Here is a 25162-nt window from a genome sequence, read left to right as displayed (position 1 = left end):
ACCAGTTCGCTGGACTGAACCTATGCTGGAGGCCTTCAAGGCTCTAATAACTTCCTTAGCTCACCCCATGACACACGCACATCCCGAATGGTCGGCCGAGTCATTCATCACTACAGACACCAACGACATTGTGGTGGGGATGGTACTACAGCAACACAAAGGCGACATGGTTTCTCCCCTTAGTTTCTTCTCTAAAAAACTGTCTACAGCTCAGAAGAAATATTCTGCTTTTGATAGGGAACTTCTGGCGATCTATGAAGCCATCAAACACTATGGCCCCAACATCGAGGGCCATTCTTTCTTCATCCTTACTGATCACAAACCAATAGTGGACCCTTTCTGCAACCCTCCCGAGGACCCACCCCCTCAGCATTTCCGCCACTTTGATTTAGTCTCTCAATTTACATCAGACGTTTGCTACATCAAAGGTACAGAAAAGATCCCCACTGATTTTTTATAACGGATCAATACTGTCTCACGCATCATCGACTTATCCAACCTGGCTGTTCTCCAGGCCTCTGATGAAGAATCTCAAGCTCTCCTTGCAGATCCTCAAACATCACTTGTGTTTACCAAAGCCAGTTTCCCCATCGTTTTGGACGAGGTGTGGTGTGATTCTTCTACCAGCACCCTGCAGCCATTGCTCCCACTCACATTGCACCAGCAAGCCTTCGATGCCTTGCATAACCTCGGTCACACTGGCATCTGCGCCACCACACGGCTCATATCCAAGCATTTCGTTTGAATATTGGACGGGGCTGTCAGACCTGGGCACGCAGCTGCGTCTCCTGTCAACACAACAAAATCGGCTGCCACACCTCTCCTCCACTAGGCAAATTCGACATTCCGCAAGGAAGATTTCGTCATGTACATATTGACCTCATCGGTCCACTATCATCGTCGGAGGGCCACAGATATAATCTCTCCACAATCAACAGCATGTCTCGCTGGGTGGAAGCTGTTCCTTTACCCAACATCTCCAGTGAAACTGTGGTCAAGGGTTTCATCTCCTCATGGATTGCGTGGTTCGGTTGCCCGACCACCATCATCATCGACCAAGGTTGGCAGTTTGAGTCAGCCCTGTTCACCATTTTATGTAACATCTGCGGCATTAAAAAAATTCATACAACAGCCTACCAACCGCAAAGCAATGGGTTAGTTGAACGGTGGAACTGCACCCTCAAAACTGCCCTCAGGTGCCATGACTGCCTCTGGTCTGAGGGTGTTACTCGGTCTCCATTCGACCTTTAAACCAGACTTACAGGGAACCATCTCTGAATTCGTTTTCGGGGAGAACCCAGTCCTACCAGGGGAACTTATCCTGCCTCAAGCACCCGTGGATTTCCCCCCCTCCCCAGATTTCATAAGTCGCATGTGCACTCATTTCAAACATGCACAACTACACCCACCTATCAGCCATTTCCCACTGCACATGTACGTACCAGCTGCACTCAACACTTCCTCCCACATTATGCTCAGGGATGATTCCGCTAGTCAACCCCTGCAATCACCCCACCTCGGCCCCTTTAAAGTACTCCGGCGGGGCGAGACAATGTTCAACATTATGGTTAAAGATCGTCCTCAAACTGTTTCATTGCACAGGCTAAAATCTCCTTTTGTGGACTCCAACGCCCCTCTGCTGTCTCAGTCGGACCCTCCTGACGACTTTTCCTCCCCAGAGCCTGAAAATACTTTGTCTCATCCCACGGCACTATTCTCTCCAACCCATGATTCATCGTCACCATTCGCAGGTTTTCCAGGCACATCGCCATCCACTCCATGTGCGGGTTTTGCTGCCACTTCACTGACTGCGGAGACTCGCTTTCCCACATTCAACCTGTGCTGCAACGTGCCACCACACCCCGTGGATGATGTGTTGATTGTCACTTTCAATGACCATGTGCTTGTGCTCCTAACAGACACTGTGGCCTTGCCCTCCAATGGGCAGTTAAATGTCAGTGTAGTGCATAGTCTGTCCCTCCCTCGTGGGTGCGACCCGTCAGAAATTCGCGTGTTCATCTCCTCGGATGGCTTGATTTGCATTCCGGGCAGGCACGCCTGCACCACGCCGCAGGTCGTTCCACATGCCTGCTCTTTGGCCAGCCGACGCATCATCCGGCCCTGCTGGTTGACTGACTTAGAGGTGGACCTGCCGCCAATCACGATGCCTCCGCACTCTGCCTTGATCGAGATGAAAAGCTCAGTCATGTGCCTGCCGCCTTGTACGACTACTACCGACTCCGATGCTCAGATGACCTCCACTCAAGCCTCATGGGTGGAACTCCGTACTGCGGGGGGGAGGGGGAGAGCTGTGTGGTGTCGATAGGTCGTATCAACTACGATTAACACCAAGTTTGGTCTCTTATTGCTCTGCCGAGCCTGCATGTTAGTTTTTAGTTCTGTTCTGTATCTCAAGCTGTGTACACATTTATGACTAACTACGAAACAGATCTCTATGTGGAATTTAATGGGTATAGTTATTGCATCTGACCAATAATCGTATCCCATTCCCATAAAAATATTTAGATGACCTCATACAGGTAAATCACTTTGTGAAAGTGTTGATTCATTGTCTGCCTTAAAAAGTGCTAAAAAGAAGTTGCTGTACACAGTTGGTCCAAGTACTTAAAATTATATTCCATTAAGCTAGTAAATGCTATCACAGCAGTTAATTATACAAGAGATAATTTGATGGAGTTGCAAAATGTAGAATACTACTTAATGGTAAATGGTGTGAATTTTTTTAGTGATACTTTTGAGGAATTTCTAGCTTGTTATTTCTAAATACCACCCCCAGTCAAATCCCTCTAAGAGAATTATGAAAGAAATTGGCTGGCTTCATTGCACATATTATACGAGTAAACATACTATGTGGGCACAAATAATATCTGAGTTCCAAGAATTTTTAAATGAGGTACCTCATTTAATTACTGACCCATAGAATTATTAAACAGAAAGTTTACAGGGAAACCTTTATTGAAAATCTTCAAATCGCTGGATTTTGTTAACTCACCAGACACATAATGTTCAAAGTTTATAAAAATCAGACTAAGTAAAAAGAGTAAAACAGTATAATCTCAAAGCTTCAGTACCTGATTTTAATGTAGATAACATGTTGTTGGTTAAAGCACATCACCCAGATTTTCATACAAAAAAGTTAAGTAAGTTCTTTCACAAGTGTGATAGTCCTTATGGAGTGAGTGATATCTGCATCCAAGAACAGTAGTTTTAGAAGATCCATCAACTGGAAAAGATAAAGAAATATACAGTATTGATTTCAAGAAAAGAATTATATGCTGAAAATAAACCATAGTATGGAATATTTTTAGTCAGGACATTATTTTCATAGTTTGTGACAAAACTGATTAGCTGGATTTTTATTGTTTTATATAGGATGATTATTCAGTAGGTATTTAATAGAGAAACACATTTGCATATGTTGATATAAATGGCAAGGTGTTGAGACCGGGCCCATGTGGGTGAAGCTCCAAACCTCCAAAAAATGTATCTATTACTTAATTTTGTAACAAAACTTGCAAATTATTTTTTGCATCTGTTTGTATAATATTTTCTGCCACTGACAACAAATATGAGCAGAGGTTTTATTCATAAAATAGAGATGTGACAAAAATTGATTTAGTAACCTTCATCACTTAACTGATTGTCTTCATTTGCTGTATTTTGACATCTTTGTTGGCTCGACAACCAGAGGTATAATTCTGCTTGCAGGAGAATATTCATGGTTTGGCTTAAGATATGTACATTGGTATAAGTTGTTGCATGCACTTTATTAGAGAATTTAATTCTCTCATTATAAGACATCACAATTTCTACATTCAATATGTCTGAAACTTAGAACACAATGTGCACACACAGTACAACTTCTTCCTATCAGCCTCAAACAACAACTACCTCTCACAGCTAACTAAAAAGAACAAAGACACATATATGTGTAGAGAAGACATAAGTGATAAGGCTCCAGATAGAATAATAGAGAACAGAAATACCAATTATCTGCACTTTATTGCAAGTTAGAGACACATCCAAACTCCTCCATGTGCAACAGTAATCGGTACTGAACTGAATCAAAGGTTGTTGGTGTGGTGGCCCAATGATTTTCCTCGCTGAATCCCATGGCTGCTACTAGTGCACCACAGAGACCTTCTCATGGTATGTTGAACATTGAGGAGGGAAAAGAGGGGGGGGGGGGGGTGGGGGGCGACGCTGCTGCGCTCAGCTCTGCATAAATGTGCTCGACCACCCGTGCCGTGGCTGTCTTGTTTACCCAAGGCACTGGGTACTGGTGGAGAATTTCTCACTGTGTTGGGCAGATGGAGCATGTGTGATAAGTAGTAGTAAAAAAAAATATGGTACTGTGCGAGCTGAGGTGGTAGCTGATGAAGTCATCCAAAATGAGAGTGAAGATTGGGATTGGCAAGTGGTGGAGGCAGAAGTAAGGAAGGTGATGGTGCCGAAGCAGTGCCTGTGTCTTACTCTGGTGGCAGAATCTGGGTCTGACCATGTTTTGTAGCAGCTATGAGCGTAAGAAAACCATCTGCAGTAAATGTGGAACTGATGGAATCTCCAGATCGACATCCAATGAGAGTCAGTATTCTTGGGAGAATGTTCCTGGATGTGTATCATCACAGACACACGGTTCATGTTGTAGCGCTTCAGTGATGAAAAGGTTGTTGATTAGTCTTGACTTATTATGTTTGACATTATACCACTTTGGAAGTAATCTGATATAAAAATAAAAGTAACCAACTTAAAAATGGCAAGATTGCTTTAGTAGAGTATTTATCCAGATTACTGGTTTTTGTAAAACTATGTTACTGTCTTTAGATGTGTAAAGCATAGATATAGTAAGCACAAAACTGGGTGTGAGATACCTACGAGGGCCATTTTTATATTTTTTTTTTTTTTTTTTTTTTTTTTTTCCAACCTTCGATAGGCTATAAATAAAAGACAAGTTCATAGAAAACAATTATTTTATTACCAAAAGTTTTGCACACTTATGGTTACTTTTCAACATACCAAAAAGATTGAGACATTTATCATACCTGTGGACAAGCTTTGCAATACCCTCTTCAAAAAATGTTGCCGGCAATGATTGCAAATGAGCATTGACGTTGTTTTGGAGATTTTCGTTGGTTTGAAAGTACTGCCCTCCTAGCCAGGTCTTCATTTCAGGGGAACACTGGGTGACAGGTCAGGACTGTACGGCGGATGATCGAAAATGTCCCATTGAAACTGTTCAAGAAGCCGTTGGGTTGTGCCAGCAGTGTGTGGATGAGCATTATCATGGATCAACACAATTCCTGAAGTCAAATGCAAATTTGGTCACTCAAAACAAACGAAGAGGAATGATGACGGAAGACTTGGGTAGGAGGGCAGCACTTTCAAACCAATCAAGATCTTCAAAACAACGTCAGTGCTCATTAGCAATCATTGCCGGCAACATTTTTTGAAGAGGGTATTGCAAAGCTTGTCCACAGGTATGATAAATGTCTCAATCTTTTTGGTAATTATGTTGAAAAGTAACCATAAGTGTACAAAACATTTGGTAGTAAAATAATTGTTTCCATGAACTTTTATTTATTTAACAGAATTCGGATTCTACACTTCGAAGAATCTCATCCATGTGCACAATGATTTGTGTCACATAATAAACAGATATTCCAATAAAATGCATGGGGAGTATATTGGCAGGTCAAAAAGTAAAACAATCATTATATAAAATATTGTACACAATGCACTAAATATGCATGCTGTCCTTGCTTAAAAGCCACATATAGACTGAGATTGTGCAATACACATAGCAGATATTACAACCAGCCACCAAGTGGCACCACAGTAGTAACAAACTGAATTACAGCATTTCGTATAAAGCCTAAGAACAAATATAAATCAATATATATGTTTACAATGTAATTATTCAGAGAATGATCCATATTGGTATATTTTTTTATTTTTTATATTTAAAAACCAACTTCTTAATTTAAAAAAAATATTTAACTTTATAATTCTTTGTTAACTATAAAAGAAAGTGATGCATATCCATAGTTATCATTCAGTGTGTCTTAAGGAAGCAAAACATATGGTGTGGACAAACAGTTCATTAAATCACCAATTCAGGTGTGGAGAACAAGATGCAGTATAGATAGTCTCATTTAAAATTAGTTTTTTTTTGTTTTATATTTATAGAAAGGTAACAGAAAAAGATTTTACACTTGTGATCTTAAACTCCTTGTACTATTAAGCTATACTATAGAATACCAACAGTACCGTATAAATTCTAAGTACAATGAAAGCTGTTGCTTGGTGTCTACATCAGATTAGATTAGATTAGATTAGATTAGTTTTCGTTCCATAGATCCGTGCTGAGGGGATCCTCATGGATGTGGAACATGTCAGTTTAATCCAACTATAGTACTGGAAAGGACACACATTGGTCCACTTGAAAATATAAATATAAAAAAGTAAAGTATACTCTGATTTGGATCATATTTTATATAATGACACTGTAAACATGTACACAGATTTAAATTTATGCTTAGGCTTTACAAAAAATTTAGTAATTCAATTTGTTGCTACTGTGGTACCAGCTGGTGGCTGATCACATCTGCCATGCTGAATACCAAATCTCAATCTTATTGAAAGATATAACTGCCATTTGACTGTGTGATATGCTTTATTACATGATTCAAATTTTACTTTAGGCTATTATCAAGTCTCCCAGTTATAACACTTGTTAACGGCCCAAGGCTGAAATCTCGATCAGCATATCATAAATTCAAATGATGGTTATATCTTTCTGTCAGTTTTATATGACTGTGGTTCCACACCAAGGAAACATCACCAGATATCAGTCTGCATGTCGCTTTTAAGTGAGCATGAAAAAGTACATTTGGTGCACTGTATATGAAATTTTATATAATGATTGTTTTACTTTTGGCATGCTGATATACTGTCTATGTATGTTCTTGGAATTTTTATTTATTATGCGACACAAATTATTGTACACATGAATGAGTTTCTTTGAAACGTAGTGCTTAAGGTACATTATGGATCCATATGATGTTATGTAGATACCTCACACCCAGTTTTGTGCTTACTACATCTCTGGTTTACAGATCCAAAGATGGCAACATAGTTTTATTGAAACCAGCAATCTGAATAAATGCTCTACTAAAAAGATCATGACACTTTCAAGTTTTAACTCATATTTTCAGTTTGACTGAAATCTCCTGAGACCAGTGCTGGTGCAAGTCCACTCATGGTATAATTTCATGGTCATCCTGGTTAATATGCAGAATGTCCTCTATGTGGTTAATGATACTCTTAGGGGTGTCAGTGTCATCAAGTATGGTCCATGCCACTTGAAGTCTGTTGGCTGTAACAGTAATCAGTTTGCCATGCAGCAAAATGTTGAAGGTATTTTTGTCCCATCTAATTACTTTATGAGGTGCTAAGTAGGGTGGATGTAATGCTGATCACACGGTATCATCGTGCAGCTTTATGTGGTTGCAGTCCTGGAGAGTTTTAAGGACAAAAATTTTCTGGGATCCATTGGCCTGGGGGATGGTTTCCTTAGGTGTGTGAATGTTGCTTGAGTTTGCAAATGGGCTGTGGCAATTCTTTGTCTGCAGGCAGTTATGACAGTTCTGTGAGTGCACCGGAAGATTGAGAGTTCCTCCATATAGGAGTTTCACAAGGGATGTATGGAAATCTTCTTTATAAGCTGTAATCACACCTAAAATAACCCATGGCAGGATGTCTGTCTATTCCCCTCCAAGACACATGGGGGCAGTTTTCAGGGTGTGGTGCAGGACATAGAATTTGCTGCATAAAGATGGTGTGCAACGACACTGGATCACATGTCGAGGTGGTAAGCAACTTACATTGGTGCAATGATTGTTCTTCCCATTTGGGTATTCACAAAGTGCCTTGCAGTTGTGACCAATATTGCCAAAATGGCTGTGAAACCAACAGAGACATGGTTGTGTCTCCCTATCAGTGAGTAGAGTATTGTTGCCTGCCAGCTGTCTGCTTGTTTTGGTCTGGTGAAGGTTGTTGTTCAGGTGGGTGGGAGTGACGTCATCCTTGGTGGTGTCCTCGCACATTAGGTTATCATTCAGCTGCCTGGTTCCACCAGTTGTGGCATGGTTCCTCACTGAGACAGGGCTGGTCATTGTTGTCAAGTGAATTAAGGCATTGTCACTGTTGTAACAGGGCTTGAAGTCTCTCCACCAAAATTAGTTTCTTTTCTAAGAGCTCATTCTCATGTAAGATCATTGCTAGCTGTAACTGGGGAAGTCACTTTGTGACCAGCAGTGTACATAGGGTGTGATCTGGCATGAATGGTGCACAGATCAAAGTTCAGAGACATCTCCAGAATTTGGAGGATGTACTGGGTTGTAAACATCTGTCATAAATAACCTGATGCAACTATTGTTCCGGTGTTTGGGGTAGAAGGCTGGATGAGCACTGTCTTCACTGCATCATATTTGTTGTCAGCTGGGGGTGAGAATATATCACTAACTGAGTCGATCTGCTCAAAGAGGTGGCACAGTGATGTAATGAACATGGAACTGTAATTTGAAATGCTGTATTGTGGAGAATGCACTAGACAATAGCAAACCTCATGGCTGATTGTTTCAGCAGGAATGTAGCAGCTTTGGCTGTAAGTCAAATTTCTGGTATGCATGTGGCACCAAGCTCGATAAAGAGCAATGACAGTGGGCTCTCATGTGACAGCCAAAGCATGGAAGGAAATCCTGAGAAAGTATTCATGTATGGCACAACTGAGTGGAGTCCACTTGGCAATGCGAACAAATTTGGAAGGACAGTATGTGACGCACTTGCAACACAATGAAGCAAAATTATTCTGTCTGTCTGTGACAGTTTGTTGAATGGCGTCTTGTTTGTTTGCTTATGGAAGAGTAGTACACTTAGCCAAAGTCACCCAGAAAATAACTGGTACACGTTGTTCATGTACGTGGAGGCCATTGTTGACATCACCGGCACTGCACAAGAAAGTGTCACTTTCACATTTAACTGAAGGCAAGAGCTGCGGTTGTTGCTGCAGAGTACTGAACCCAGCACTGTGTAAGTCATTGTCTTGTAATTGCATGCCTTCAGCACTCATGTTGTGTAACGGCTCCATTGTTGCTGCAAGCAGGATGTGTTGAAGAACATGAAGTAGTTGGTAACTGACAGCATTGTTCTATGTGGGGTTGCCAGTGGAGGTGGGAATGCTCCAGATAGAACAATGGAGACAATAAAATACCAATGATCTACACTTTATTGCAAGATAGAGAGAGACACATCTAATCATGTGCATACACAACAGTACTCAATAACAAACTGAGTCAAAGATTGTCACTGAAGTGGAGCCATAGTGCTGGCCCAAAGAGTTTCCTCACTGCATCACATGATTACTGCTAGATTGCCATATGTAAATCAAAGAAATTCTTTCACATAAAAAATGAGTTACTTATTAATTACCTTTTCTTTGGAGCTATTTTAAAATTTATAATTAACAGATTTAATGTCAATGAATTCAAACAGAAATAAAATAAAATAAGCAAATTTCAAAATAAATCCCATACATGAAACAATTCAGTTTTTCTCAAATAGTAAAAATTAAATTTGTTCATATCAGATCCATCATTTGGATACATATTTTAAATATAAATGATAAAACTATTTTATTGATGTCATTAAAACTATATGAAGTGTGAAATTATAGTTTTGAACTCATCTGCTTTGTATAGTGAATTTATTAAGCATATTGAACAGTCTATTTCCTTAACTGTGTTGCCAAGTACCGTAAGTAGCAGAAGTTCCGTTATGTAGCTCCCCCCCCCCCCCCCCCCCCCCCCTCCCCCCCAAGAATTTTGCAGGCTTGAAAATGATAGCAAAATTCTGATACCACTATAATGGAACTGCCCATTGTTTAATTTTAACAAAACATAAAAATAATTTTCTGAAATACAATTTTCTGAAAATGAAATATACTTAATATGTGTCATTGTTGTGGCTACAGTGATATAGCCGTAATAAAATTTACATAAATTGACCTGAAGAATTGTGTTGACACATTGTTTCTGCAAAGAAAGCCTAGTTTGCATATTATTATAATACATATGTAAAGAAATAATGTAACAAGTTTTGGAGAAGTAAATAGAAGCGCTTACATTATTGTAAAATGAAGTAAAAATTGTAAATAATCACATTTTCAAAAATAATTAGATTGATCTAATACTTACAATCATTAATAAATAGCTAGTAATGCAATTACTACAGCAGACAGATGTAGGAAAATTACTTCAGCCCATCTAATTACATAGCATGTCACAATTTATAATGCAAGACTAGCAAAAATATTTTTCATCAGATACAATAAGAACAAAGAATTGAATAGCACATGAAATAGTTACTTTTTCATTACTATTTAGATTTAAGATTTTTAGGCATAATCTAACAGCATTTCAACATTCTGTACCAGTGTTTATCATAGAAAAGGAATTGTTTCATAGAATTTTCAGTGTTTTATAAAGATTAAAAAACAGTCAAATTTGCAACATTGCATTAGACATTTCAGTTCCCAATACTTTTTTCCACTTCAGAAACAGTTTCTGAGACTTTTCTTCAATTTAATTGCATCCTATGTCCTTTTCATGCAACCTGTTGTTAAATGTGAGACTTGTTTCAGCAATCTGGTGGTACAAAATAGTAATCAGTACACATAATTATATTACAGATATTTTTTAACAATTAACTATTTTTGCTGTCTCTATCATCCCATCACATGTTGTTATTTCCACGACTGTCAGCATATTTCCTGATTTACAAACATACTGTTTAACAAAAGTGAACATGACACACCATAATTCAAAATATATTTCACTAGGCCTGGCCATCATCAACTTCTACATAATTAATAAAATCATCAACAACAAAATTAACAACTACAGCATCAAAAACTCTTATCATTATAAACTCATCATCAAAGCATTATCATTATCATATTATGTCTCATATCAGCATCTCACGACGACCCTACTTCAACATACAAACACAAGTGCTAAACCTAACAACTTCATGTTACAAAAATATTCTCACATAGTACATCAACATTGAGTCTATAATCACCTAGTACGTGTTCTGCATTTAATTTTACTCTCCAAAATATTATCATGTTTAATAAAGTTTACTTACAAAATTACTCATGGCTCTCATTTAACACAGTTTACAAAACTTGCCTACCTATTAGATTAGATCAAACTAATTTTCATTCCAGTTGATCCTTAGTGAGGAGGTCCTCCAGGATGTAGAACATGCCAGAAAAGCAATAACACATTACAAATAATAACAACTAAAACAAATAAGCTAATGTACCTTCCACAGGTCTCAAGTGGAATGATCGTACACAATAGTTATTAATATACATGAAATAGAATTTTACTCTTTCATCTTTACTCATAACAATAGTCTAAAAAATGTTTCAGTTCTTTCATAATAATTATCTTCAAATGCTGATTGTAAGTCTGTAATGTGACAACAGTGACTGTCAAATCTGACCTACTCCATGGGTGGCAGCTGTGTTTACTCTCCTCCATTTTCTGATCCCATAGCTCAAGGTGTATTGGACCTGGCACACTTATACGGGCACACTCATATGGAGCAAAAGATGCATGGACGCAAGTTACGGTAGTTATTGACCACAGATAGCACATAGGGCAGTAGATCCTCTGAGGGGTCAGAGTGCTGTCATAGTGACCACCTCTGTCCACACCTACCAACTGCACTGCTGTCAATGGCTCAGTCAGACCTAAAATCTCCACCTTTGCCAGTTCCACACCCACACAGGTACAACTTGCATTCTGGGGCATCAGCGGTGGTTCCCGCGGAGGTGAAGGTCTCATCGTGTCCTCTGCCCTCTCGCTCATTGCCAGACAGCGTGCGTTCCTCTCACCAGCTGGCAGGCTGAAGTGCTGGAAGACCAACTATACCATTAATTCGCCTTCCAAAACATCATCCAGGGTGCTTCCACCTTCTTGTCTTCCATGTGATATGATACTGGTCTCAGACCCTATTTCTGATACAAAGAAACATTAACTGGTGAAAGAATTGTATTATTAAGGTGGCTTCCACCTATTATTCACTGAAATGAAGTTTCTGAACTTTGAAATGACTATATTCACTAATATTTGTGTTCATTGAACTAGTAACTCAAAATATTTCTGCCTTCAGCAATATTACAAAAACACATTAGCTCTCACAGAGACTGCCCATTTCATATTGCATTCCTGCCAAAATTGTGTATAACAAAGAATGTCAAAGAAATAATAAAAAAATCAAAAAGTTTACAACTTAGTTGATAAATGTCACTGGTACATCTTTAAGACAATTAATAAAATTCAGTTCAACAAAAATTTAAATAAAATGCTTCAACAGTAATCTCATTATGTGTAACATGAATATTTAAATATGAAACAGTTGATTTTTTTATGAATATGTGTATATATGAAGTTTTTGTACCCAGTTGGCATCGTATGTTTCTTATTTTGTCATGGAATTGATTGCATTAAACAATCCTCCCCCAGAATTCCGATAGTCAAATATTAATAAAAATGAATTTTTTGTACAAAGGTCTTACAGTATGTACCATCTGGAGCAGTTCTGCTGCTGCACAGTGGTAACAGTCAGTGCAGGCCACGACATTGCTGTTGCTGCTGGAGTATTGATTATCCTTAGTGATTTACTGTCCCTGTTAACATATCAATGAAACAAATATAGCACTAGACTAATCTGGAACTTATCTATTGAATGCACACTTAATATTTCTCTTTAAAAATCAATTTGTATTGCGAAACAAACTGACAGTTTCCACTGAAACTGGGAGTTGCCTGAGAGTCATGATGAGCAGTATTTGTTGAATGATTCCAGCTAAACATAGTGAGAATGAAACTGCAAATATCTGGTGAAACACCAGAGAAAAAGTGCCTGATGACTCTTGAGAGAGACACCATGTACACACAAACACACAAACACACACACACACACACACACACACACACACACACACACACACACACACACACATACAATGATACTGATCTCCCTCCCTCCCCCTCCCTCAACCCCTCATTTCATCTTTGTTATGTATTTTCAATGGTATTTTAGGTATTTTAATGTGAACATAATAGTTTAATCAAATTTCAGATGTTTGAATGCATTATCATGGTAGAAATGACACAAATGAAATAGCAAAATCATGCATACTGAAACCAATAATTTTAATGGTGAGAAGCAAAACAACTGAGAAGTCCTTTTGTAAGCTTGCAAAAATAATATTTAATGGAAATTGTAGATAACATAAGTACAACATGTCAAAACAATATAAATATGTTGTACTACCAATTTGTTACATAGCATGCTCTATTCAGTTGTCTCACTTTTCTCATAGTATAAACAGATATTCAGTTGTTCATTATTATAAAATGTTCTCAATTTATGCTCTGAAAGGGCAGGAAAATGGGAAAACAACCAATATGTGTTATTCAATTGATCAGAGGATTGCAGTACACACTCTTTGATGATCTAAGTGCACGTGACAATTAATGTTTCAGTTACCTTTGAATGTCAAAATCATCATTGTACAAGGTGCTTGGCCACATTAGTCCATGTTTGTGCTTACACATTCATAAATAATTATGCTCATGATCAGTCTGGCTTGTTTAATGTTACCTGTGAGGCATGTTTTTATTTAGGAATAAACTGAAAGCAATGATATTAGTATCAAACCAAGTCCCAAGATGACAGGTATTTCTGTATTGAAGTAGTGATATTAGTTTAAAACTCTCCTAAACCCTTCTTCTTCATCACAGGTTTCTCCTCGAATGTTGGAATGGGATTCTTTACAATATTATACCAACAACTCAGTTTCTCTTTTTTGTCAGAGTATACTTCTATCATGGCATCCAAGATTGTGTGTTTCCTTTCAATCTCAGAAATTAGGTCTTCTGTATTTATTCTACTTTCAAATAGTTTATTCATTACCCTCACTTCTTGGTTTCCATATTTACTTATTTATTAAAAGAATAACAATGTCACAATGCACTGCAACAAACATAGTGTTCACTGTATCGTAGCAAAAAGTTATTGCAGGTCAGTGGGTCTGAGATCATGTGCTCAAAAGACACATCATATGTGCCTGCTATACTGCCCTGTGGCACTCTTGTTTAACACCAAGTGGACAGAACTATTGCCAAGCCTGGCAGCTACTGGATCAGTGGCGCTGCCAATAGCCATTGGCTAATAGACTCCCACCAGTGTCCATAAGACACAGTGCACAGTACCCTCCAGCAGCTAGTGGCACCACTTGTCACATCACGAGTGCCACCGCTAGTGTCCCTCAGCTGATTGTAGCCTAATTTCATTCTTCTAAATAGTATCCCCCTTGTGTGTTTTGTAAGATTTGTCTACCTTCTCAGAATCCTTTTTACCAAAGCAACCTTCCACTAGTTTCCAATTATCATCATGATTATGGTTTCTGCAAATATCATTAGAAATAGTCTTGATTACCTTCTCATCTTTTACCCTTTCAGACATATGAAGTCTGCTCAAAAAATTCTGGAATTCAAATTTCATGCCAGTGGTGTGTTGGAATCAAATGCGGTTGGAATCCCTGCACACAACTGTGTTTAATATGTAACTACCAGAAGTTTCATTGTTATATGTCTGTAAGTTATTGTTCAGTGCTGTATTGAGTAGAATGTTGTGTTGCATAGTTTGCGAATTTCAAGATGGCAGAGTTAGAGGAGCAATGCATCTGCATTAAATTTTGCATGAAATTCAGGAAAACCTTTACAGAGACATACCAAATGATGCACAAACCCTACGGTGAAGAGAGCTTAAGCCATACTCATTGTTAAAAATGGTTCACACAGTTTAAAAATGGCCAGACAGAAGTTAAAGCTGACCCTCATTCAGGACACTGTTCGACGTCTACCGCCAATGCTCAGGTCAGGAACATCAACGAAATTGTGCATACCAATTGAAGACTGACTGTCCAAGAGATTACAGAAGAATGAAACATTTCAATTGAATCGTGTCATGAAATCCTAACACAGCATCATGAAATGCATCATGTTGCTGCCACGTTCATCCCATGGCTCATGAGTCAAGACTAGTTGGTGTGTGACTATTGCACAAAAAACGAAATCACTGTGCTGCCTCGTCCTCCATACTCTGCAGACTTTTTTATCTCCAAAGTTGAAAACCCCATTGAAAGGATGATGATTTGCAATGACAGGTGAGATAAAAGAAAATTCACAGATGACACTTCCCATGATCCAGTAAGAGGCGTACCAAGACTGCTTCCGAAAGTGGAAATGGCATTGGGAGCGGTGTATCAATTGTGGGGAGAGTATTTTGAAGGAGACCATGCACAGTAAGTAAAAGGAAAGCGTAGAAAAATTTTTTAGACAAAGTTCCGGAATTTTTTGAACAGACCTCATATCATACTGAACTCATTATCTTGCTCTTCTTCAAAATTATTGTTCTCATTATCCCCTTCTACTGGTAACTGAGGTAGTGTATCTACAACTAGATTCTCAGTTCCCTTGTTGTTGTTGTTGTGGTCTTCAGTCCCGAGACTGGTTTGATGCAGCTCTCCATGCTACTCTATCCTGTGCAAGCTTCTTCATCTCCCAGTACCTACTGCAACCTACATCCTTCTGAGTCTGCTTAGTGTGTTCATCTCTTGGTCTCCCTCTACAATTTTTACCCTCCACGCTGCCCTCCAATACTAAATTGGTGATCCCTCAATGTCTCAGAACATGTCCTACCAACCGATCCCTTCTTCTGGTCAAGTTGTGCCACAAACTTCTCTTCTCCCCAATCCTATTCAATACCTCCTCATTAGTTATGTGATCTACCCATCTAATCTTCAGCATTCTTCTGCAGCACCACATTTCAAAAGCTTCTATTCTCTTCTTCTCTAAACTATTTATCATCCATGTTTCACTACCATACATGGCTACACTCCATAAAAATACTTTCAGAAACGACTTCCTAACACTTAAATCTATACTCGATGTTAACAAATTTCTCTTCTTCTGAAACGCTTGCCTTGCCATTGCCAGTCTACATTTTATATCCTCTCTACTTCGACCATCATCAGTTATTTTGCTCTCCAAATAGCAAAACTCCTTTACTACTTTAAGTTTCTCATTTCCTATCTAATTCCCTCAGCATCACCCGACTTAATTTGACTACATTCCATTATCCTCATTTTGCTTTTGTTCATGTTCATCTTATACCCTCCTTTCAAGACACTGTCCATTCCGTTCAACTCCTCTTCCAAGTCCTTTGCTGTCTCTGACAGAATTACAATGTCATCGGTGAACCTCAAAGTTTTTATTTCTTCTTCATGGATTTTAATACCTACTGCGAACTTTTCTTTTGTTTCCTTCATTGCTTGCTCAATACACAGATTGAATAGCATCGGGGAGAGGCTACAACCCTGTCTCACTCCCTTCCCAACCACTGCTTCCCTTTCATACCCCTCGACTCTTATAACTGCCATCTGATTTCTGTACAAATTGTAAATAGCCTTTCGCCTCCTGTATTTTACCTCTGCCACCTTCAGAATTTGAAAGAGAGTATTTCAATCAACATTGTCAAAAGCTTTCTCTAAGTCTACAAATGCTAGAAACGTAGGTTTGCCTTTCCTTAATCTTTCTTCTGAGATATGTCGTAGGGTCAGTATTGCCTCACATGTTTCAACATTTCTACAGAATCTAAACTGATCTTCCCCGAGGTCAGCTTCTATCAGTTTTTCCATTTGTCTGTAAAGAATTTGTGTTAGTATTTTGCAGCTGTGAGTTATTAAACTGATAGTTCAGTAATTTTCACATCTGTCAACACCTGCTTTCTTTGGGATTGGAATTATTATATTCTTCTTGAAGTCTGAGGGTATTTCGCCTGTCTCATACATCTTGCTCACCATATGGTAGAGTTTTGTCAGGACTGGCTCTCCCAAGGCTGTCAGTAATTCTAATGGAATGTTGTCTACTCCTGGGGCCATGTTTCGGCTTAGGTCTTTTCATTGTTCTGTCAAACTCTTCACGCAGTATCATATCTCCCATTTCATCTTCATCTACATCCTCTTCCATTTCCATAATATTGTCCTCAAAAACATCGCCCCTGTATAGACCCCCTATATACTCCTTCCACCTCTCTGCTTTCCCTTCTTTGCTTAGAACTGGGTTTCCATCAAAGCTCTTGATGTTCATGCAAGTGGTTCTCCTTTCTCCAAAGGTTTCTTTAATTTTCCTGTAGGCAGTATCTATCTTACCCCTAGTGAGATAAGCCTCTACATCCTTACATTTGTCCTCTAGCCATCCCTGCTTAGCCATTTTGCACTTCCTGTCGATATCATTTTTGAGACATTTGTATTCCTTTTTGCCTGCTTCATTTACTGCATTTTTATATTTTCTCCTTTCATCAATTAAATTCAATATTTCTTCTGTTACCCAAGGGTTTCTACTAACCCTCGTCTTTTTACCTACTTGATCCTCTGCTGCCTTCACTATTTCATCCCTCAAAGCTACCCATTCTTCTTCTACTGTATTTCTTTCCCCCATTCCTGTCAAGCTCTCCCTGAAACTCTGTACAACCTCTGGTTCTTTCAGTTTATACAGGTCCCATCTCCTTAAACTCCCACCTTTTTGCAGTTTCTTCAGTTTTAATCTACAGTTCATAACCAACAGATTGTCGTCAGAGTCCACATCTGCCCCTGGAAATGTCTTACAATTTAAAACCTGGTTCCTAAATCTCTGTCTTACCATTATATAATCTATCTGAAACCTGTCAGTATCTCCAAGCTTCTTCCATGCATACAACCTTCTTTTGTGATTCTTGAACCAGGTGTTAGCTATGATTAAGTTATGCTCTGTGCAAAATTCTACCAGACGGCTTCCTCTTTCATTTCTTCCCCCCAGTCCATAGTCATCTACTACGTTTCCTTCCCTTCCTTTTCCTACTACTGAATTCCAGTCACCCATGACTATTAAATTTTCATCTCCCTTCACTATTTGAATAATTTCTTTTATCTCCTCATACATTTCTTCAATTTCTTCGTCATCTGCAGAGCTAGTTGGCATATAAACTTGTACTACTATAGTAGGCATGGGCTCCGTGTCTATCTTGACCACAATAATGTGTTCACTATGCTGTTTGTAGTAGCTTACCCGTACTCCTATTTTTTTATTCATTATTAAACCTACTCCTGCATTATCCCTATTTGATTTTGTATTTATAACCCTGTATTCGCCTGACCAAAAGTCTTGTTCCTCCTGCCACCGAACTTCACTAATTCCCACTATATCTCACTTTAACCTATCCATTTCCCTTTTCAAATTTTCTAACCTACCTGGCCGATTAAGGGATCTGACATTCCACGCTCCGATCCATAGAACGCCAGTTTTCTTTCTCCTGATAACAACGTCCTCCTGAGTAGTCCCCACCCGGAGATCCGAATGGGGGACTATTTTACCTCCGAAATATTTTACCCAAGAGGACGCCATGATCATTTAATCATACAGTAAAGCTGCATGCCTTCGGGAAAAATTACGTCTGTAGTTTCCCCTTGCTTTCAGCCGTTCGCAGTACCAGAACAGCAAGGCCATTTTGGTTAGTGTTACAAGACTAGATCAGTCAATCATCCAGACTGTTGCCCCTGCAACTACTGAAAAGGCTGCTGCCCCTCTTCAGGAACTACACGTTTGTCTGGCCTCTCAACAGATACCCCTCCGTTGTGGTTGCACCTACGGTATGGCTATCTGTATCGTTGAGGCACGCAAGCCTCCCCACCAATGGCAACGTCCATGGTTCAGGGGGGGGGGGGGCTCAGTTTCCTTAAGATACATAATTTCATAGTTGAACTCTCTTAAAAATATACCCACCTTGTCAACCTACAATCATACGACTTGCATTCTTTCAAATAACTTAAGGTCTTGTGGTTTGAGTACACAAAAGTTTTATGTTCTGACAAGACGTTTCTAAATTTAGTAATGACCACTGTATAGCTAGCAATTTCTTCTCAGTTGCAGTGTAAGTTCTTCATGTTTTTAAATCATCCTACTCAAGAAAAGCATTTGTTTGATGTATACCTTCCCCATCCACAGCCTTTATGTGGAACAGATGTGCACCAAGTTCATAATCACTAGCATCACATCATATACAAAATGGTGAAGATAAGCCTGATCTACAGCTTGTTACATTTACACAAAGCACATTTATGGCTTCCTGACATTCCTTGTCCTAACTCCAAACATAATTCTTTTCTAATAACTTACACAAACATGGTGCACTCATATTCTGCCTACTAAGGTACCTTCTATAATATCCACACTTTCCAAAAAAGGATTTCAAATAGCTTCTTATTTTTTGGTATCAGTAACTCAGCAGTGGCTGTAATTTGGTCAAAATCTGGTAATATACCTTTTTTTAACAATACAATGTCCAAAAATTTTCAGTTCATTACCCACAAATTTACGAGTTTACAGCATTCTCAGCCATGGTAACAGTAACTTCTTCAACAACCCTCAATTTGTCCAACCCTTATTTAAGTAACAATGTTCACCCCAAATCTGACTGCAAATCAAAGTGTCATCAATGATACAGAGTGGTTATAATTAAAAATCCACTCTTTGAGCCAGTATAGACAGAAAATTATTTACCATATGGGTACCGAACACAAGCATCAGTGTGATGTTACAGTTGCAACCAGTCAACATATGTCTGGACAAGGTGATCAGGGCTTACTCATAAAACTGTATTATCAAAACAGCAGCACTAGTGCTGCTGCTCTTTGTGAATATCGAAACGTGAAAGGAATATGGAGAGGTCTTCTTTCCAGTAGGCTGGAAAGGACAGAAGGAGTACTCCTGTGAAGACTTCGTCCCTCCCTCCAGCCAAACGACACCCGAGTCTTCCTCTAACCGGAAAGGCTTGAAGAAGTCCACCAAAGGCAAACAGTCTTCTCCTTCGCCAACTCGAAGATCCTCTTCGACAGTGTTGCAATGTGATACCATTAGTGTGGCCGACCTCCATGTCGACGGTGCGCACCACCAACCATTTTCCAGCGTTGGACTCCACAGACCGACCACAGAAGCAAGCCAATGCTCCTGAGGACCCCATGGAGCAGGATCCTCCTGCTTCAGTGCCCTGTAGTAGCGATTCTTCACCGGTTGTCATTCGGCAGCTGCCGAAACTGTGTCTCTTCCTCATCGTGAATCTCCTCCAATGGAACATTCATAGCCTTTGGTCCCACACAGAGGACTTATGGCTGCTTTTAGCATCGCAGTGTCTCCTTGTACTCTGCCTTCAGCAAATGAAATTGCGCCATCACAACTGCTTTGAGCTTTCGCATTTCTTACCAATTCGTTTTGACCCTCCCCCTGAGGTTGGCGTTCCATCTCATGGGGGTGTCATGCTGCTCATAAGGGATGACATTCATAGTCAACCCATCTTGCTGCCTACCCTTCTTCAAGCTATTGCGGTTCGCCTTTTCCTTCCCCTCTGTACCATTTATGTCCCTCTGTCATTCGATGCCACCAGGGCAGACTTTCTTGAGCTTATTGGGCAGCTACCTCCCCCATTTTTCTCCTCAGTGGCTTTAATGCACATCATCCCCTTTGGGGTTCTCCCAGGACCTGACAGATAGATGCCCTCTTGGCTGACCTTTTTAACTAACTTAACCTCTTCTGCCTTAACCCTAGCACACCCACTTTCTTTTCCTACTCCTCGCACACCTATTCCCATTCGGACCTATCTTTCTGCACTGCCCATTTTGCCCATCATTTTGAGTGGTCCGTTCTTTCTGACACCTACTCGAGTGACCATTTCGCATGTGCTATCCATTTGCTGACTCCTACCCCATCCGCATGGATGCCCAAATGGGAGCTTACTAAGGCTGACTGGCAGCTTTACTCCTCCCTAGCAACCTTCGAAGAACAAGATTTCCCCACTTGTGATGCCAAGGTGTAATATCTCACAAACATTATCCTTACTGCTGCAGAATGTTCGATTCCTCGCGCTTCCTCTTTACCACATTTTGTTCCAGTCCCTTGGTGGACTGAGGCATGCTGCGATGCAATTCACACACAGAGACGTGCTCTCTGCATTTTTAACCATCATCCTACGAAGGCAAACTGCATTCATTATAAACAGATGTGTGCAAAGTGTCATCATGTTCTTTGGGATAGCAAAAGATGTAGCTGGATTTCATACACTAGTTCTCTTAACAGTTCCACCCCTTCCTCTGTCATGTTGGACAACCTGTGATGGCTCTCTGGGACCAGATCCCTTCCCCAGTTTCTGGCCTAACAGTAGCAGATGATGTCATCGTGGACCCTATTGCTATTTATAGCACCTTGGGCTACCATTATGCGGAAGTTTCAAGCTCTTCCCACTATCACCCTGCCTTCCTACATTGGAAACAAGCGGAGGCGGCTCAGGCGATACCCTTCACTTCTCCAAATTGTGAGTGCTACAATGCTGCCTTTACTATGACGGAGCTTGATCTTGCTCTCAGTTCATCCCGATCCTCCACCCCAAGCCAGATTTCATCCAAATTCAGATGTTGCAGCACCTTTCTCTTGCAGGCAAGCACTTTCTGCTTAACATGTACAACCGCGTCTGGGGAGAGGACACATTTTCCGGACACTGGTGTGAAGCCACTGTCATACCCATACATATGCCTGGTAAGGACAAAAACCTTCCTTCTAGCTACCTTGTGTTTCCAAGATGATGGAACGTATGATTCATGCCCAACTGGTATGGTGGCTTGAGTCTTGCAATTTACTGGCAAATGCACAGTGTGGATTTCAAGTGCTTTCTGCAGTTGACCATCTCATTATGTTGTCCACCCATGTCATGAATGGTTTCCTGTGTAAATCCCAGACTGTGGCTGTGTTTTATGATTTGGAGAAGGCCTGCGACACCTGCTGGAGAACTGGTATCCTCCATTCTCTTTACACGTGGAGCTTCTGTGGCTGCCTGCCGTGTTTCCTTCAGGCATTTTTAAAAGATCGAGTTTTCAAGGTGCGTGTGGGTTCTGCCTTTTTGGACACCTTTATCCAGGAAAACAGTGTGCCTCAAGGTTGCATCCCGACCGTCATCCTCTTTGCTATCAGCATTAAACCTATAATGGCCTGTCTCCTGCCGGGCATCTCCAGGTCCCTTTTTGTTGATGATTTTGCCATCTATTGCAGTTCTCCACGTACCTGTCTCACTGATTGGCGTCTTCACCAATGTCTAGATTGTCTTTATTTCTGGAGCATCGACAATGGCTTTCACTTTTCCACTGACAAAACCATCTGTATGAATTTCCGGCGATGCAATTGGTTTCTCCCACCATCTTTACATCTTGGGCATGTTGCCCAACCATTCGTTGAAACTACAAAATTCCTGGGGCTCATGCTTGATAGGAAACTCTCTTGGTCTTCCCATGTATCTTACCTGGCAGCCTGCTGTACGTGGTTCCTCAATGTCCTACATGTCCTCAATGCTACTTCCTAGGGTGCCGATTGGACATCCTCCTCCGTTTGTACCAGTCCCTGTCTGTTCAAAATTCGACTATGGGTGCTTTGTTTATGAGTCTGCATGTCCATCCCTCTTACACTGTCTCAACACTATCCACCATCAAGGCATCTGTTTGTCCACGGGTGCCTTTTACATAAGCCCGGTTGAGAGTCTGTATGATGAAGCTGCTGAACTACTACTGTCCTACCGCCATGACTTTCTCCTCAGCAGGAATGCATGCCGCTTGTCTGCCATACGTGGCCACCCATCCTATACCTCCTTCTTTGATGATTCCTTTGATGACCAGACTGGGGTGCGTCCCTCTTCTGTGTTACTTCCTGGTGTCCGCTTTTGGTACTTGCTATGGTGGCTTAACTTCACACTACTGCACCTTTCCCCATGGGTGAGAACCCTTCACCACCTTGGCTTCGTGAAGCAGCCCATGTTAACCTTGGCCTTCATTCACTTCCTAAAGACACTACTCCAACCTCACTCTATTACCTTTAGTTTCACGACCTTTGCATGGGACTTCGCAATAGTACCTTTGACTCTCGGATTGACCATGGGGTCGGGTGTGCCTTCGCCATTGGCACCCGTGTCTTTTGATATTGGCTTCTGGCACACTGCTCAGTATTTACAGTCGAGCTCTTCCTTCTGTATCAGGCCATGGAGTACATCCGGCAACACAGCCTTTTCAGTTGTGTCCTCTGCTTGGACTCACTCAGCACCCTTCAAAGTCTATGTGCGCTGTACACCACCCATCCCTTAGTGCAGCGGGTCCAGGAAAACTGTCGCTTGCTCATTCTTGATGGAGCCAGTGTGATGTTTCTGTGGGTTCCTGGTCATGTCGGTCTGCCAGGAAACGAGGCTGCTGACACTGCTGCCAAGGCTGCAGTTCTTGTAGCTCAGCCCATGAGTACCTGTATTCTTTTCGATGATCTCTGTGTTGCCATTTGTCAGGATTTGGTGTTCCTTTGGCATCGCCATTGGTCCTCCCTTCATGGGAATAAGCTCAGGATTATTTAGCTTCTCCCAGCCGCTTGGATGCCAGGAGAAGGTCATTTTAACTAGGCTGGATATTGAGCACTGCCTTTTTAGCCATAATTATTTGATTATTGGTCCTACCCCACCACTTTGTACACATTGCACCCAAGTTTTAACTGTCCGCCACTTCGTGATGGAATGCTCATTTTTTAACTGTTTACGTTCCTGCTTGAGTTTGCCGTCTAAGTTATTGGCCATATTAACAAATGACGCACAGGCTGTTGACTGCGTTTTACTTTTTATCCACCAAAGCAATACGGCAGAGGCCATTTAATTTTTAGTTTTGGACCTACAGATCAGTATGGTGTCTCTTTTAGTCCTTTTTCCACGTACCTGTTTTTAACTGTCTTTTATTATGTCAATTTTGAGTGATATATAGTTATTTTTTAACTCCTCTCTGTCTTCGTGTTCTATAGTTTTGGCTTGGGCATGTATGATCCCAGTTGTTTTTTGCGCCCTAAAGCAAAACAAAACAAAACCAATATTAATAGTAAAATAAGTTTTTTTGCAAATGATGCAGTTATCTACAATGAAGTACTACCTGAGAGAAGCTGTATAAATATTTAGTCAGATCTTGATAAGATTACAATATGGTGCAGAGATTGACAATTTGCTCTAAATGTTCAGAAATGTAAAATTGTGCCCTTCACAAAATGAAGAAATGTAGTATCCTTTGACTATAATATCAGTGAGTCACTGTTGGTATTGGCCAACTCATACAAATACTTGGCTGTAACACTTTGTAATAATATGAAATGGAATGATCACATAGATTGAGTCATGGGTTAAGCAGGAGGTAGACTTCAGTTTATTGTTCAGTTTATTGATAGAATACTGGTGAAGTGCAATCATTCTACAAAGGAGATTGCTTACAAATGACTTATGCGAGCCATCCTAGAATATTGCTCAAGTGTGTAGTATCCATACCAGATAGGACTAACAGGGATATTGAGTGTATGCAGAGAAGGCCAGCATGAATGATCACAGGTTTGTTTAATCCATGGGAGAGTGTTACATACATACTGAAGGAACTGAAATGGCAGACTCTTGAAGACAGACATAAACTATCCCGAGAAAGTCTATTACTAAAGTTCAAGAACCAACTTTAAATGACTATTCTAGGGATATACTATAACCCTCTATGTATAGTTCACACAGGGATCATGAGGATAAGATTAGAATAATTACTGCTCACACAGAGCCAATCAAACAGTCATTCTTCCTACATTCCATACATAAATGGAAGAGAAAGAAACCCTAGTAACTGGAACAATGGGTTCGTACCCTCTGCCACACACTTCACTGTGGATTGCAGAGTATAGATGTACAAAAATATGATGTACAAAAATGCTGTGCATTTCCAATTGTGATTTGTGGTTTATTTGTCTAATAACATACATATGCTAAATATCTGATTAGAGTACAGGAGACATATCAAAATATGGTTAATACAATTTAACTGATATAAAGCTATAGTTAATAAGATGGAGTTGTATTTAAACATCCATGCAGTTTT

At 40.1% G+C, this 25162-nt stretch overlaps 1 protein-coding gene across 1 annotated transcript in view; it reads left to right on the top strand.

The window, feature by feature from the left end:
• Nucleotides 1-25162, top strand: part of LOC124795570 (dynein regulatory complex subunit 7) — a 319826-nt gene that overhangs the window by 101518 nt on the left and 193146 nt on the right. The window lies entirely within an intron of this gene.

The sequence above is a fragment of the Schistocerca piceifrons genome, chromosome 4 (assembly GCF_021461385.2).
Source record: "Schistocerca piceifrons isolate TAMUIC-IGC-003096 chromosome 4, iqSchPice1.1, whole genome shotgun sequence".
Classification (NCBI taxonomy): Eukaryota; Metazoa; Arthropoda; class Insecta; order Orthoptera; family Acrididae; genus Schistocerca; species Schistocerca piceifrons.
The sequence above is the reverse complement of the archived record's forward strand: the minus strand, read 5'-3'. Positions and strand labels throughout refer to the sequence as shown.